Source organism: Neofelis nebulosa, chromosome 3, assembly GCF_028018385.1.
Source record: "Neofelis nebulosa isolate mNeoNeb1 chromosome 3, mNeoNeb1.pri, whole genome shotgun sequence".
In the NCBI taxonomy this organism is placed as follows: domain Eukaryota; kingdom Metazoa; phylum Chordata; class Mammalia; order Carnivora; family Felidae; genus Neofelis; species Neofelis nebulosa.
Window position 1 is genome coordinate 58,141,338 of NC_080784.1, and position 18,767 is coordinate 58,160,104.

General features: G+C 36.0%; 1 pseudogene; it reads right to left on the minus strand.

Annotated features, from left to right (window-relative positions):
• Positions 1-2,765: 2,765 nt before the first annotated feature.
• LOC131507978 (glutamate receptor ionotropic, NMDA 2B-like) lies at positions 2,766-3,586 on the minus strand (annotated as a pseudogene).
• Positions 3,587-18,767: the final 15,181 nt, after the last annotated feature.

Consider the following 18,767-nt stretch of genomic DNA (forward strand, 5'->3'; position numbering starts at 1 on the left):
AACTCAATGGAGAGTAAAGACATCTCTTCAGCAATGTTCCATGATTGAACCAAGGTAGTATGGAAATGTTATATTCTATGATCCCCGTCCCTCCCAAAATGCTTTACAAAACCATTAACCACAGAATTTCTTTAAATAAAACCCCCCGTTATACATTTACAGTATGATTTATGAAAAATCAATCTAGGTAAAGATTTTATCTCCCCTCTGCCCCCCAAAGAGAGGAATTACACCAAAGGCAATAACATAAACTTGGATTCTTAATGATAGATTTTAGACTCGTGTATTATGTAATGGTTTTCATTCATTCAACACATACTTTTTGAAGTGCTGTACACAACACACTCTTCCAGGTTGCTCGGAGGACACGGCAATATAAAGACAGCCTCTGCTCTTTAGAAGCATGCATACACACAACTTTAGCACATGCTGTGGTATAACAGAGGTAGGGACAGATGCTACCAAGGACAGGGAATGTGAAAGATTATATCTCAAAGATCAGGGAAGAAGACCGTGACACATTAACATTTTCATTGTGTTTCAAAGGGTGGTTAGGACTTGTGTAATTGGACAATCCATTCCAGCAAAAAGCACACATCATGGCATGCTGTACAGGAAGCAAGACTTACAGGGGAACATCTTAGAACAGAGAGAGCCCAATGTAGCTTGATTCTGAGATAGGAAACAGCAAGGGAGAGAAGACGGGTCTAAGAAGGCAGATGAGAGCCTTGAATGCAAGAATAAAGTTTGGACCCAATGCATAAACCACAGAAGTTTTGAGCAATATTTGGGCAGAAATAGAACGCAATCAAAATTGTCCCTTAGAAAGCTCATTCTCACAGCCATGTCCAGGGCTGATCTGAATGGATAAAGGAGTCCACCAAGAACAGGGAAGCCCATTAAAAAATATAAATATTGCATGGCTCCTGGATCATATAAGGAGGAATAAATTCAATAGCTACAGTATGTTGGGACTGATGGGACTTTGGGTATCAAAATCCCAAAGAGGGTGTCTAGTTTTAGAAAGGGGTGGGGGTGGGGGTGGGGGTCACAGGCCTCAGATTCAAGCCTCGAAAGGAGAAGTCAGAATGAATGTTAGTAAGGGGTATCTCTTTAAGGAAGAAGAGTTGTGAGATGCCCCATACTAGAGGCAGTAATCATGAGTTAAAACTTACCCCCGCTGGACATCTCTGATTCATGTGTGAAGCTTCAGCTATTAATAACTCCTTTTCTGGAGGTATACAGAAGTGTCTGTTATACATGCGGTCCCAGAACACTTCTGAAATGATTATGTCTCTACAGCAGCAGTGAAAAGCAGCTTGATTGGGGTGAAGAAGCAGGAGTGCAGAAGAAAACTATTTTGAACAAATGATAACTCAGTAGAGGGAAGGCAACTTTAATCAAGAACACAAGGAATAATCTAAGTCTGATGGCTGTGCCCTGATATAAGGAACTACATGATGGATTGAGGTCTTTCAATTTTAAGAATGAGGCCCTGGGTTTCCACTATCTGAGCCACATGTGCTGCGTCACAGGCAAGCATTCACAAAACTATCTGTCCAGGGTTCTCTGACAAGATTGTGAATTTCAAGAACTTTATCTCTGGTCTCTTTTCCTGGTTCTTCTTTCTAGAAATATACAGTTTGGTTCCATTCCAGTCAGAGCCATGCTGACATCTAGAAGCTTGTTCTCAGCCACCTGGCTCAGAGAGTCTATAGAAATTGCCATAAATCAGTGTTTCCCAACATGTTTTGCAGAATATGAATTTCACGAACAAAGGGGTCTCATAATAAAATAAATTTGGGAACTACTAGATTGAATCAAATTAAAGATGATCCTTTGCTATAGATACGACCTATCTAAACTTTCAAATGTTAATATGTTCTGGGAATCTCTCAGAATGAGAAATAGGAGGTAGCACCCCCCAACCTTATTTACCTACAGAACCATTTTCAGCAGTGTCTCAAGGAACAAATGACCCGAAGAACATACAAGAGAAACACGAGTGCTAACAGCTCGTTATTACAAGAGCTGACATTATTCGCAGGAACATCTGTATTTAAGTGGGACTCAGGGATAACAATAAAAGTAAATACCTATTTAAGTGTTTACTAAGTGCCAGGCACCTTCTTAAGTCCTTTACAAATATTAATATATTTAGTCCTCATAACAACCCTGTGATTGTGGTACTATTATTTTTTTCCCATTTTATAGATGAGAAAATTTGAGGCATAGAGTAGTTAAGAAATTTGTCCAAGGACCTAAGTAGACAAGTTTGTGAGCAGAGGAGCTAAGAATTGAATGTAGGTAGTCAGGTACCCACAGAAATTAGTTTCTAATGATAGAGTCAGACACTGTGAGCAGCCAGCAGTCGGACAGATCCTGAGAAGAGCCTTGCATGGCAAGCTTCTAATCATGGCACATTCAAACCTGTGTGCTTGCAAATTAGGTTTCATAGATCTCCCCAGTATACTGTGTTGGATACAACCTGTGAATTGTACCACTGATTTGATTTCTTCACCAAGTTATATTACACATGTATACTCTTCCATTAGAACAAAGTCATGATTCAGACAGCACCATAACCAATAAAAATGGTAATGCATAAAGAAGATAAGCTGGTGGTTAAACCAAAGTAACAAGCAGATGAAGGTGCAAATTTGAAAAATGGCTTCTGTGTTCTCAATGTATTAGCACTCTTACGTCCCAGCTCAGAGACCAAAACCAAGGTTTTGTTTTGATTTCCTTTAACATGTTGCAAAATTTTATATCCCTAATCCATCTATTTTGCTTGAGAACTGCCAAATGCCCTCCCACTTCCTCTCCTTGTTCAGAAGGATCATCACCAGTTTTAGGAGCATCTGGTAGCCAACTTCACTGAAGAACAGATTTCTTCCCTGAAAAGTGACATTGATCACATACCTATTTAGCATGTTGGACTAGTAGGTTCTCTTCTCATACATTTTGTAACAACTGTTTTCGGGCTCAGGGATGAAGCTGTGTTCAGATAGCATGTTGGAAGCAGCAGTGGTGAGAATGGTAATAATCATCCATCCCTCACTCCGGCAGGGAGGCCATAGTCCCATTCATCATAGGACACAGAGATGAGCCCAGTGGGTAACTCCAAGGGCACTGTGTCTGTATCCCTGGTCACCAGACTAGGCACAATCCATGTGTAGCCATAGCCAGTCAGCACTGTTGGGTTAGCTACTTCAAAGATGTAGGTGGTTTCTTCCTTAGTTCAATAAAGAAGACTGATGGGACTTTGAAATTTCCTGAGCTGGCTCAAGATCTTAGAATTTTTATCATCCAGGGACATGTCCAGCAGGAGGACTTTCTCTAACTCTCAGCCTATGAAGCTGTTTTTGATGGTGCTACAAGTCTTGTTTACAAAACCTTGGTAGCCAGAGAAGTAGGTGGTGACGATAGAAAAGATGTATCAGTCATACTCTTCCATGATGTTGAGCATTACAGAAGCATGCTGTTCAACTGATGGGGCAAACTGGAAGAACATGAAGGATTCAGCTGAGAAGAGTGGGCAGATGCGCAGAGAGATGATCCATAACACTGCACAGCTATCCTCCATCAATAATTACGTTGACTTTAAATAGTCTCAGCACAATGATGAAAATATAGACATCAGCAGAATAGAGTAAAAACCTTGATTTACTTATATGATGGCTACAGGAGCTTGACTTCAGGTCATTAAAGTTAAAAGTCTAGGGGCACCCTAGCTGGCTCAGTTGGTTAAGCCTCCAACTTCAGCTCAGGTCATGATCTCATAGTTCGTGAGTTTGAGCCCCACATAGGGTACTGTGCTAACAGCTTGGAGCCTGGAGCCTGCTTTGGATTCTGTGTCTCTCTCTTTCTCTGCCCCTCCCCTGCTTGCACCCTGTCCCCCCCCCCTCAAAAATAAGTGAACATTAAAAAAAATTTAAGGTAAAAGGATAAAGTATTAAAATATATGCAATGAAAATACTAATAAAAAAGTAGGAGTGGCTATATTGATATTAGATAATGTATACTTCAAAGGAAATTACCGACAATAAAGGACATGAGATATTAATAAAAGATTCAGCTCACCAGAAAGATATAACAATCTTTAACATTATGCACCAAACTATAGTAATTTAAGCAAAAACATGAAGTAAAAACTGAGACTAGGAAGAAAAAGCAGATATATTCATAGTTATAGTTAGGGTCTTCCACTCCCTTTATTTATTAATAATAAAACCACTAGACAAATATTCAACAAAGATATGGAAAAGCTGAAAAATATCATCAGCCCCTGGATTATAAGTGACATTCATAAAACACTCTATTGAACATCAGGATAATATGCATTCTTTTCAAGACTGCATGGGACATATACCAAGATAGACTATATAATGAGACATAATATTAATTAGTCAACTAATTATAAATAACTGACACCACACCAATATGTTTCTGAAAATAAATGACAGAAACATAATGGGAAAATCTTCAAACTCTTAGATATTAAACAACACACTTATAAATATTCATAGGTCAAAAGGAAGTCTCAAGGATAATAAAATATGTATATATTGAACTAAATATTAATGAAAACACAAAATATCAATATCTGGGGGACTAAGTGAAAGCAAGAATTAGAGGGAAATTTATAACACTACATGCTTATATTAGAAAAGAAGCAAGGTCTCAACTCAATAATCTAAGCTTCCACTTCAATAAACTAGAAAAAGAACAAAATAAATCAAAAGTAAGCAGAGGGAAGGATATTATCTTATTTTAGAACAGAAATCAATGAAACGAAAAACAGAAAAATCAATGGAGAAAGTCAATCAAACTGAAAGCTGGTTCTTTGAAGTGATCAATAAAATTGATACTGATAAAAGAGAAAAAGCAAATTCCCAATACCAAGGATGAAAGAGGAGTATCTCTATAGACCATGCAGACATTGAAAGGGTAATAAGGGAATGCTATACACAGCTACACACAAAAACTAGACAACATTGCAAGCAATTTTTTGAAACCATAAACTAATACAACTTATCCAACATAAATCTGAAGAGTCTTAAATTCATTAAAGTATTTGGATTAGTAACTAAATCCTTCCATAAAGGAAATCTCTAGTATCAGATGGTTTTACTGGTGAATTCTAACAAATATTTACAGAAAACTTATCACCAATTCTACAAATTTTTTCCAAAAATAGAAAAATGGGCTACATTTCACAACGCATTTTACGACACCAGCATTATCCTGATACAAAAACCAGATAGATACAGTACAAATAACAACAGAACTACTCACCTATGTCCTTTATGATTAAATCACAGCTTTAAAAATCTTCAGCAAATATTATAAAACCAATTACAATATTATATAAAAAAGAAAAATAATTGGGAACCAATTGGACTTTGTTCCAGAATGCAAAGCTTGATCAGTATCCACAACTAATCAGAATAATCCACTATATCAATAGAATAGGAAGAAAAGTCAATGATCGCATAGCAATTAATAAAGAAAAAGCATTTGGCAAAATTCGATTCTTGTTCATGATAAAAACTCTGAAAATACAAAATCATCAAATCAATTCAGTAAAGGAAGAACAGTATTTTCAAGAAAATATGTTAGAGCAACTAAAATTAAAAGGACAAACGAAACCAAAACCAATCAAACAAACAAAAAAATCTTGAATGACATCTTAAGCCTCATATAGGAATTACATAAAAAAGAATATAGATCTAAATGTAAAATGCAAAACTATACATTTTTTAAAAAATAGAAAATCTTTGGGGGCGCCTGGGTGGCGCAGTCGGTTAAGCGTCCGACTTCAGCCAGGTCACGATCTCGCGGTCCGTGAGTTCGAGCCCCGCGTCAGGCTCTGGGCTGATGGCTCGGAGCCTGGAGCCAAAAAAAAAAAAAAAAAAAAAAACGTTGAAAATAGAAAATCTTTGTGATTTATGTTTTTTGGGATAAGCATTAGTACATAAAGAACAAATTTTTCCCTCTTCCTCAATATTTTCTTTTTTTTAAATTTTTTTTTTCAACATTTTTTTAAATTTATTTTGGGGACAGAGAGAGACAGAGCATGAACGGGGGAGGGGCAGAGAGAGAGGGAGGCACAGAATCAGAAACAGGCTCCAGGCTCCGAGCCATCAGCCCAGAGCCCGACGCGGGGCTCGAACTCACGGACCGCGAGATCGTGACCTGGCTGAAGTCGGACGCTTAACCGACTGCGCCACCCAGGCACCCCTGCCTCTTCCTCAATATTTTCAAAGCACTTGTTTCCTTTCTGAAGTTTTACTACTATTATAATCTACAATAGTATGTTCACTGCTCTTATATACAAATAACAGGTGGGTGTTGTTTCCAGGGAAATCCTGTATTGGTTATCGCAACATTTGTGTCTTAGTCTGTTCTGTGTATTATGGCTGGGACTAGTGTGCTGTATGTATGTATATGTATGTACTCTGTGTGTGTGTGTGTGTGTGTGTGTGTGTGTGTGCATGCAAGTGCGTATGTTTTGTGGTGATACCAAACATAAGGAATGGAAACCAGAAGACTGAGGGTAAATAACCAAAAGAAGAGATTTGTGTGTTTTCTTCTCACTTTCGCAATTATTCATTTCTGGAAAAAAACATGATTGCTGTTTTTTTTTTATTAGTCTAAAAATTGTGTTTTACTTTTTCTTAGGTCCCAACCTTCCTTATGGAAAAGAAACAGTCTCTTCCAATCTTGAAAATCTCTGTACTGTAACATTTTACAAAAACTAGACAATTTCACCACAAGGACATTGCCCTTTTTAAGTCAGGTAACTCACCATCCTGAGAAGCTCAGTAACTGTGGAAATAAATTTATGGCACAACAAATGTCCCTTACATTCCCAGTTGTAGAAATTCAAATTGAAACTCAAACTGTAAGGAATTTTTGACAATACCACCAAATAACATTGTGATGATATGTTTGTTGAAGACATAATTTTATTTTCTATTATACTGAAAAAAGGTTAATATTTGTCCCTCAGAGGACTATTACATTAACTAGCCCCATGGTTTTTATATTGCTTCTTCTATACTCTTTAACAGGGAATAAAAAGAAATCAATTGATTGATAGATATACCAAATAAAAATATAAATATATAACAAACCATATATAGCATAGTGTAAACATGTATAATTTGTTATATATATTATATATATATGGAGAGAAAGAGAGAGGACTTTTATTGCTGCTCTTAAGCTTTTAGCTGAATGTAGCTTTATAAGCACAATAGCAGAGAGGGAACTACTCTGAATGATTCTTAGATAGTTATTATACAGAATGACCCCCATGTCGGGTCAGTGCAAATAAGGAAAAGCTTGGCTAGTCTTAACCTAGAAAGCTATAAAATATGTCAGATGGATGCCTCTCAAGTGTGCGATAAAAATGCATCTTCACTGCCGCTAGCAATATTGTCCCTGACCTCAGAGTATTATTGAAGAGAGACCCATTGAATCCTTTAATTTCCACATAAACTGCTGATCATGATGGTTCAGACATGCCAGATGGCAGTAGGAGTGATAAATGATATTGATGCCTCAGGAGAAATGAGCTAGTAAAATTATATTATATTCAGCTGGGATTTTAAAACATGCAATATAATTAAAATTGTTATTCCATAGCAAAATGTTACACCTCTTTATTTAATAGAGTGCTAGATAAGGAGACTAATGTGTGCATTTGTTTTGTAGAAGATGTTCTTTTCTAGTTTTAGATAGAAAGTTTCCAATGGAAAACTTCAGTGCAAAGGAAAGATCCCCTCTGTAAACTCTCAAATATGTTTGTCACAGAGCCTGGAGTTCGGAGCAAGGAGGGAAATTTGGGTGCATTCTGTCGCCTCAAATATAATAGAAGGAGGAATTATAACAAAATCATTTAATAGGCCAAGAATCATTCTTTGAGAAATGCTGAGATGATTTTTTTTCCTGAATTAGTATTGTGAGACTGTGATGTTCGCATTAATTAAGGATCCGGTTGCTGTGCTAAAAGATTCTATCTAACAAGCAGATACTCATTTTTAAGTGAATGAAATAATGTACTTCGTACGTTTACTTTTGCTTAAATAGAGGCATCTATTTGAAAGCTTGTGGTAGCTGGAGTTGCCATTTTATTTTAGTTTCCCATTCAAGGGATGACTACAGAATTGCTTTCTTTAGTTCTTTCCCTAATGTCCCTACCAACCTACTCTCCTACCCCCATCACAAATAAAAGTGAATGTAGGGGCACCTGGGTGGCTCAGTCGGTTAAGTGTCTGAGTCTTGGTTATGACTCAGGTCATAATCTCCCGGTTCATGGGTTCGAGCCCCATGTGGGGGTCTGTGCTGACAGTGTGGAGTCCTGCTTGGAATTCTCTCTCTTCCTCTCTCTCTGCCCTTCCCCTTTTCTCTCTCTCTCTCTCTCTCTCTCTCTCTCTCTCTCTCTCTCAAAAATAAATAAATAAACTTAAAAAAAAGAATGTATCTGAAAATAAATAAAAATGATTATATATTATACAAATGTATATGGTACAGTTTTGTTTCCTATTAGGATTACATGAATAAAGTCTAGCAAATCAATAGCTGGCAGTTTGGAAAGCAGGTTTTTTTTTTGTTTTTGTTTTTTTGTTTGTTTTTTTTACATTCATAAAAACTGTCAACCAAATACTGTCTACATAATTTTCACGGCCGAATGCAAAAGGAAAATGCATGCCTCTTGTTCAAAAAGTATAAAAAATATGCCATTAAAAATGTACTTAAAAAATACAAGTTTTTCCTGCCTTCTTCTTTCCAGTCTGTTTCTGACATTGTGTGTGTGTGTGTGTGTGTGTGTGTGTGTGTGTGCACGCACGCACAATGGTATTTAATACTATCTCCCTTGGACAAAGGAATACTTGCAAAGTGAGTGTAGGCCCACAGAGATATGATGGACAGGGAACCACTCGGAACAGGCATGTGGCTCACCAACTGCCAAGTTCCCCTTCCCACAAGCCTCCAGACCCAGACTGTCATGTCCAGAGGGCAGGGAGGTCACTGCAGGTTTTGCCTCGTTTCCTCTGGTCTGTTGCCCAACTCACTGTGGCCAGATGAACCCAGAGATCGCAGCTTCCCACCTGGACTTAATGGCTTACAGGTGAGCAAGAGGGACTCTTCTGCTGAGTTGCCCACTGAATGCTGCATGGTGCTGATAGTCTCTACATGTGGACAACTAGTGCTGGGCACCTGCAATTCAAGCCCATCCCTCCCATTCATACACCTGTGCTTAGATCCACAATATAGACAAAGGCAACAACAGTTGTGAGAAAAAATCTTGGGGAAGAATCCAAGGGAGGCGGATAGCTAGGAGAGGGGTAAGTACGCATCTGAAAACCTTCCAAGGAGTCAATGAGGAAGCTCAGGCTTGATGTTCTAAGTGTTGCTCCATTGGGCTTCATTCACAGGACAAAATAAAACAAAATCATCAAAGGTAGAATTATTAAAATTTCCAAGGTGAAGATCACTGAGCATGAAACCCAAAGCAGACAGCCCTTCTAGCTTCGGACTCTGTGTGACTGCTCCAGTCCGTTGTTCATGCAGGATCTTGGTCAGTACTTCTTAAGATACTTAAAGAAATGTAATGGCTTATGTGAATTTACCAGACTGAAAACATTATACCATGAAATGTAATTGCATAACCCTCCAACTTTCAATTTCGTAACAAGAATGATTTCAGGCTTTAAGATGTAATTTTTATATTTTCAGTGTATTCAACAAAATAAAAATTTCAGACTCTGGAAAAAATATATTCATTCACATAGCAGATGTTAATAGCCAAGACCCTACAACTCAGACCTTTTTTTTGGGGGGGGAGGATGGCAATAATAATAATTAGCATTTAATCTCTAGTAAATATCAAATCTCACAATCAGACCTAACGCTGTGGTTTGATTGTACTTAGGAATTTTGTAAGATTTCCTGAGTGTAGCTGTCCAAGAAATGAGCACATCATGAAGCAAAGACATCATTACTGAATTGTTTAAAGAATGACAAAGGCGGGGCACCTGGGTGGCTCAGTTGGTTAAGCGGCCGACTTCAGCTCAGGTCACGATCTCGCGGTCCGTGAGTTCGAGCCCCGCGTCGGGCTCTGTGCTGACAGCTCAGAGCCTGGAGCCTGTTTCAGATTCTGTGTCTCCCTCTCTCTCTGCCCCTCCCCTGGTCATGCTTTGTCTCTCTCTGTCTCAAAAATAAATAAACGTTAACAAAAAAAATTAAAAAAAAAAGAATGACAAAGGCTTCAATTTATTCAGTCTTGAAGTTGTTCTGCTCTTTGTTCATCTGGCTGTGACTGAACCTTAATGCACATCCTAGGATGGGTAGGCCTGTTGTAAATGAAAATTCCTCCTGACTACCTATCTTCACCTTCACTGCACCACTACCCAGATCAAATGAATCATGTGAATGAGAACAATGCAGTGTAATTGAAATGTGATCAAATTATATGAAATGCAAATCACCAACTCCAAACAAATGTTCCTTAATCCTAGGATGATCACTCCAAATTGTTGAGACAGCTAATTAGAGAATCCCTTAAACTGGAGACCAGTTTATTCTAGAATCTGGAAAACTTCAGCAAGAGTAAAGAACAGTATTTTAACTTTTAATGCATACGGTGTCATGTTCCTGGAGGTGTCTTTAGGTCATTATGCATTTCAGTAAGCAATTAAAAAGAAAAGAAAAGAAAAAACATACATTGAGGAACAGATAGAATTAACCTTAGGAATATACTGTTTCTTACATATTGAAATTCATTTAGTTTGTAGCAAACCATCACTTAATAAAATAGTTCTTAAAATAAGGAGTAATGTGAAAATATTCTTTGCTTTGATAGGAAACTTTAAATTTAGAGCTAGACTTTTAGAGAACAAGCACATCTTTTACAGACCAACTGCCTTCACTGCCTTCTAGTTTGAAAAAAAAAAAACACAAACAAACCTAGTAGATATTTCGGGAAAATTATGAGAATTTGGTATGATAACTCAATTTTTCTGCTTCAGGAAAGCATTATCCCATTAATGAAAGAAATACTTCTATGCTCAGAACTTATGAGACTTTTAAGAACTATGTTTCAGATAGAATTACAAAATTTTTCACATTTTAGCTTTATAATAGTTGCAAAGGGTAGCTATGGCCAATAAGTACAGATTTGATTCTCCATATAGAACATACTTAGAAGAAAGATATGATTACCCATATAGAACATATTTAAAATTTCAAAAATATTAATCATTCTCAATTCTAGAATCAGATCTTTGAAGCCACAGTTATTCACAAATATTGTCACTAAAAATACACATATTTATAATTCAGATTTGAGGTATTTTATTAACTTTGAGGTTTTTCACTTGCAATTCTTACAGTTTATTGTGGTTCTACAAAAAACATTTTATTCTTTGAATCAAGGTATTTAACCACATATGAAGAAATAAGTTACATTTGAATTCATTTCTTCTCTTAAAAATAAAGCGATTTATTCTGGCAATCACCATTACAAAAATATCCATTCTATATCTATTTGACAGTAATAATTATATTATTAAACACACAGTTTTACAAAAATATACATGGCTGCATAAGGTATAGTAGGATTTTTTTTGAGCACTCTGGAATTGGTATGTTTATTACAATAGCATATATAAGACTCAATACAGGTGCTTAAGTCAATGCACCAAGCTGCCACATCTAGACTGAGTTGCAGTCTAGATATCTGGAATATTTTATTTCTTATATTTATTGTAAGTTTCAGGTGTACAACATTATAATTTGACATTTGCATACACAGCACAGTGATCACCCCTCAAAATCTAGTTACCATCCATTACCCTACAATTGAACCCCTTCACCCATCTTGCTCAACCCCCAATCCCCTTCCTTCTGGTTAACCACCAATGTATTCTCTGTATGTATGCTTTGTTTTTGTTTTTTTAGATTCCACATATGAGTGAAATCATTCAGTATTTGTCTTTCTCCTTCTGAATGATTTCATCTAGCATAATATCCTCAAGTTCCAACCATATTGTTGCAAATGGCAAGACTTCACTATTTTTTATAGCTAGTAATATTCATGAATCATACGAATATGATTCATGAATCATGAATTATAAATATGTGTAATTTTAGTGACAATATTTGTGAATATCTCTGTGGCTTCAAAGATCTGATTCTAGAATTGAGAATGATTAATATTTTCACAAATTATAAATATGTTCTATATATCATATAGAATGAATATATATATATATATCATATAGAATGAATATATATATATATATATATATATATATATATATATATATATATATATCTTCTGTATCCATTCATCCATTGATGGGCACTTAGATTGCTTCCATATCTTGGCTTTATTTTATTTTATTTTATATTATATTATATTATTTATTTTGGAAAAACAGAGAGCATGAGCCAGGGAGAGGGGCTCAGGGAGAGGGAGAGAGAAAATATTAAGCAGGCTTCATGTTCAGCATGGAGTCTGATGAGGGGCTTGATCCCACAACCCTGGGATCATGGCCTGAGGCAAAATCAAGAGTTGAGGGACACCAGAGTGGCTCAGTCAGTTAAGTGTCCAACTTCAGCTCAGGTCATGATTTCAGGGTTCATGAGCTCAAGCCCCATATTGGGCTCTGTGAGGACAGTGCAGAGCCAGAAGCCTGCTTTGGATTCTGTGTGTCTCTCTGTCCCTCCCCTACTCTTTCTCTGTCTCTCTGTCTCTCTCTCAAAAATAAATAAACATTAAAAATTAAAAAAAAAGAGTCAAATACTCAACTGACTGAACCACTCAAGTACCTCTATACCACATCTTTTTTATCCATTCATTTACTGATGGACACTTAGGTCGCTTCCATGTCTTGGCTTTGTAAAAAATATTGCAATAAACATGAAGGTTTCTATCTGTTTTTAAATGTTTATTTCTTTATTTTGAGAGAGAGAGTGAGGGAGAAGCAGAGAGAGTTAGAGAGAGAATCCCAAGCAGGCTCCATACTGTCAGTGTCAGCCTGATGCAGGGCTCAGTCTCATAACTGTGAGACCATGACCTGAGCTGAAATCAAGAGTTAGATGCTTAACCAACTAAGCCACCCAAGCACTCCTATATATCTTTTTAAATTAGTGTTTTCATATTCTTTAGATAATACTCAGCAACTATATCATATGGTAGTTCTATTAATATTTTCTTTGAGTAAGCTCTAGACCCAACATGGGGCTTGAACTCATGACCCCAAAATCAAGGGTTACATGCTCTATTGACTGAGCCAGCCAGGCACCCCTCTATTTTTAATTTTTTGAGGAATATCCATACTGGTTTCCATAGTAGTTACACCAATGTACATTCCCACCAACAGTATAGGAGGGTTCCCTTTTCTCCACATCCTCTCCAAGACTTGTTAACTCTTGTCTTTTTGATAATAGCCATTCTAACAGGTATGAGGTAATGTCTCACTGTAGTTTTGATTTGCATTTCCCTAATAATTCCCTTAATAACTAAATAGTTCATTTTTATTCTCAATGCTTGTCACATGTTAGCATTTTATTTTTTATTTTTTATTTATTTGAGAGAGAGAGAGAAAGAGGGGGAAAGACAGAGAAAGACAGAATGTTAAGCAGGCTCCATGCTTAGTGTGGACTCAATGTGTGTGCGCTTAACGCAGGGCTCAATCTCACAAACCAGGGATGATGACCTGAGTCAAAATCAAGAGTCAGATGCTCAACCGAGCCACCCAGACACCCAAGTTTTAGCATTTACTTACTTTTTGTTTTTTAATAGATATTCAATTTTTTAACATTTATTTATTTTTGGAGAGACAGAGCATGAGTGGGGGAGAGGCAGAGAGAGAGAGGGAGACACAGAATCTGAAGCAGGTTCCAGTCTCTGAGCTGTTGGCACAGAGCCTGATGTGGGTCTTGAATCCATGAACCATGAGATCATGACCTGAGCCAAAGTTGGATGCTCAACCGACTGAGTTACCCAGGTGTCCCCAAGTTTTAGCATTTTAAATGAGAAACTATCTCTTGAGATGAATGTGAAATGGTTTTCCTTAAAATATATTGATGGAAATGTCCTGAACAGAGATCAAGCAAATGATCCGTCCCTTAATATTAGCTTCCCCTTTACTATACCTTAATGATAAATTTACTGAAATAATATGAAGTTATTGAATATCACATCTGTGGGATATGCATTAACATTGCTGAAATGAATATTTAGTTAAATAATACAAATGTGCAATATAATATTTTATGAATAAGTGGTTGTATTTCTATGTATTTGAGATCTCCAATTATTTCACAGATTATTTCTTTATTGTTTTCATTTTATAAACATTTAAGAATCATCAAAATGTTAAATATTTTTATATTCCATTACGTCCATGCCATCAACCTGGAAAGTATAGTTTGATTTCTATAAATGATAACATGTTAGGTTGAGTTGTATTTTGTAACAATAAGAAGCGACTGTATCTTCTGATATCCTTCTTTTCTGCCAAGTTATCATGACGATCTTTTTATACTCTTACTGTGGGGGGACAGTTCTCCATAGGACTCTCATGTCTTTGCACACCTCAGCAAAGGCATTAACAACTTTTATTATTATTAGTATTGACTGTATTTTCAAGAATATTTGTATAATATATCTTTTGGAAGACAGAGATAGCTTTTCCTTATTTGTTTCAGAATAATAGATAATAAATATAATGTTTCTTTTGGGAGAAATTTTGGGCAGGTTTGCTACCAGCCTCCTCATTAAGTTTAGAGGTTTGCTGAGCGCAAGGTCCTTAGCTGTGACACATTCTCTGTGCATAGCATTCACCTTGGCCCACCTGCATAGTTCCATGGGACCTGGGGAGCAAGAGCAACTAATATGAATATGAAGCTTATGCTGCTGGCTGTACCATTACTGAATAAGTCTTTTGTCTCTGACCCAGAATTCTCTTGTCTTCTACCTATGAAACTGAGAAAGTCTAACTCGTTAGTTTTCAAGCAAGGTAAAATTCCAGACCCTTAACAATTCTTGAAACTTTTAAGATTCTACTTGTCTCCTAGAATAATTTTAGATTAAGTTATAATAAACCATATGGATATTGTGAAAAAGTGAGAATTAAAAATCTATAAATTTATTTTATTAAATGAAAATAATGTGAGTTAATGATACATTATTAAAATTACAAAGATATCTTACAAATACCTAATGCAGGCATTTCATTATATAGATAAAAAGATTCAAAATTGTATGTCATAAAGCCAATGAATTAAAAAGATCAGAATAAACAACCATGATGTCTGATCTGATGTTATTTAAAATTATATTGATAAAATAAAAGGTCTCTGTTGAAGATTAAAGATGGCCAAAATTATTTGCTATTCCTCTGATATAGACCAGTCTAATATTCTTTCCCTGAATAGACTGGCCTTTATGATTTGCCTGACCAAGAGAATATGGTGAGTGTGAGTTTATGAACTTCCAAGGCTGGGTCAAAAGGAGTCTTGAATCCTTTCCCTGGGCTCCTTGAAGTGTTTATTCAAAGAGCCCTGATCTGCCATCAAAGTTGTGTGGCTACCATATTACAGAGATCACAAGGAGATGCTAGAGACTACATGGAGAGAGAGGGGTTTTGGCTGAGTTCATGCTTCCAGCCAGCCCTGCCAAGGCACCAGATATGTGAATGAAGCTACGTGGACCCTTCAGATTAGTATAATAACCAGCTGAAGGCCATGAAGGGAACTTATTCACTATCATAGCACTCTAAATATCTACCACAGGAACTGAATCATATCAGCTGAGTCATACCAGTGTTCCTGTCCCCTAATATTGTGACACAATAAAATTTTGTTGTTTGAGATAATATTTTAGCATAGTTTGTTGCACAATAATAGATGTCTGGAGCAGCCCTTAAATTTCCTTAAAAATACTATGCTTACCAGTACACCACTTTTGTTTAAAATGTTAAACATATAAAACAATATTGCTTTCCTTCTTTCCATCACTCTTTCTCTCTTGGAAGCTTCCTGCTCTCTTTTTTAAAATAATCACATATTATATATCAGAATAATATGTAGAAATAATAACTTCCCTCGAGGCTAAACTCTGCCTTAAGTGAATTTTTATGATTATAAATTTCTGAATACTAGGGCTTATTATACAATTGCTAATAAATTCTTAAATTTATCAGGCCTCCTTGGAAGTATTTTTTAATTTATAAATAGACCTTTATTAATTAAAATTCAAAACGTGTGAAATTTGTTTTTTTATCTTACGTATGAGTAAGAATAAAACATTTTTTAATTGAGTCATTTTGATTTTTAAGCTAAATACATTACCTATGCATTAGTAGTCAAAGGTCAAATGCCTTGGCATTTGCTTTTTTTTTTTTTTTTTTGGACATAGGCTAACATCCACTTGTGATCTTCATAAGACAATGGACAAAAGTGAGTTTACACAGTATATCTAATTTTTTTTAATGTTTATTTACTTTTGATAGAGAGAGAGAGAGTGGGGGAAGTGCAGAGAGAGGGAGACACAGAACTCGAAGCAGGCTCCAGGCTCTGAGCAGTCAGTGCAGAGCCTGACATGGGGCTTGAACTCACAGACTCACGGACCATGAGATCATGACCTGAGCTGAAGTCAGCCACTCAACTGAATGAGCCACCCAGGCACCCCCTACACAGCATATCTAGACGAGGTACTGTCTTCATGAAGGCAGTTTAAAGTAGGAAATAATTTTCTTTAATTCATCTTTTTTTAAGAGATCATATCTAATAAATGAAATACCCTTTTAAATGTGAATACGTGTAAAAAATTTAGCAAGAGAGCTCATTGACCTATATTTCCTTCAGACGCAGAGGTTCTTATAATGATAAAAGAATGCATTTTAGGTGAACTGAAGGATTAACAGATCTAATATATGGCTTTGTGACTTTCTTGTAGCTTCTGGGATACCAGGAGGATTTGCTCCTTGGTCAATTCTCTTGGAGATATGAATTCAAAAGAATTCATAGGATTTTTCTTTTACCAGGTCCAATATAAATGCTAATATAGCTGAGGACTATTACTGAAACAAACACTACCTTCTTGTTGAGGTTTATAAAAAAATGAGTAACCAGTATTGATGATTTGCAACTACCCCCAAGAATGGTCGTAAGTCCTGTATACCCAAGTAAGCTATGTAACTAGTGAGTGATGTCTATCTGAGAGGTCATGGGTCTAGCTATTTATAAGGCCTGAGAGGATTTAGTGAAGGCTTCCCTGAACTGGCTCATGTCCACTCTGATTCTTCTCTCTTGGTTATGCATCCTAAGTGTAGAATTTCTACAAAATCAAAAGATGTACCTGTGAGTCATGAAATTTCTGCTGTGTAGATGCTGTGCATGCTGCTGTTTCCAGTAAACAGGTACCTAAACTTAGTGTTGAGTCAGATCTTCTGTGTCTTGTGTGTTTCATTTTTAATCTACGCGTAAAATCATTGGTGCTATTTGGGGCGCTTGGGTGGCTCAGTCGGTTAAGCGTCCATTTTGGCTCAGGTCATGATCCCCCGGTTTGTGGGTTTGAGCCCCTTGTTGGGCTCTGTGCTGACAGCTCGGAGCCTGGAGCCTGCTCTGGATTCTGTGTCTCCTTCTCTCTCTCCCCCTCCCCGACTTGTGCTCTCTTTCTATCAAAAATAAATAAATGTAAAAAAATTTTTTTAAATCATTGGGGCTATTTAAACAATATTAGACAAAAATGTTGTCTAATTATTGTATCGCATAGGTAATTTAAGATCATTCTGGTTCTAGAACCACAAAGGAAGATAACAGCAGTAGGAAAAAACAGAAATAAAAAAATTAAAGAGAAATTGGGTATCTAATGTCTAATGATGCAGTTTTTCTATTTACTTTATTGATATACCAGATTTTTCCCTTTGAATGTCAAATCAATCTTTAATTCCTGGGATAATCTTCTTGGTCATAAAGTAGTATCTTTACATAGTGCTAAATGTGTTTTGCTAATTTTAGTTTAAGCTTCTGAATCTAGGTTTATGAATGTTATTGATCTGTACTTTCTTTTCTTGTAATGCTCTTATCAAGTTTTACAATAATAATTAAAATATGCTGAAAACTGTTTCCACTTACTAATGATAGGACATAATTAGTGTAAGCTTGGAATTAGTTCTTCCTTAAATATTTAGTAATAATCACTAGTGGAGTCCCACAATCCCAGAGTTTCTTTTGGGAAAATTTAAATTCATGAATAATTCCTTTAACAGACAGAGGAGTACTCATTTTATTCATTTTTCTTCTATCAGTCTCAATAAATTGTTTTTTCTAGGAATTGTTGCACTTTTTACATTTTAAAATTTAAATCCTTTCATTATATTTTAATATATGCTGAATTTCTGATGATACCACATTTTTAATTTTGATAATTTGAAGATGCTATTGTCTTGCTTTGATTGGTATTTCTAGGAGTTTATCAATTTTATTACTTTTTAAAAGAATTAACTTTTATCCATTTTGATTTTCTCTAATACAAAGTGATTCCGAATGCCATTAACTTTTGCTTTTTTTTCCTACTTTATTCTCTCCTATTTCCTTTAGGCTTAAATATTTTTTCTCTCTTAAATTCTTGACTTGTATACTTAGATCTTGAATTTTGAAGATTTTGAATTTTTATTCTTTTTAAGTTACATATTTAACATACAAATTTCATTCCAAGATCAGCTTCAGCTGATGATGATCTT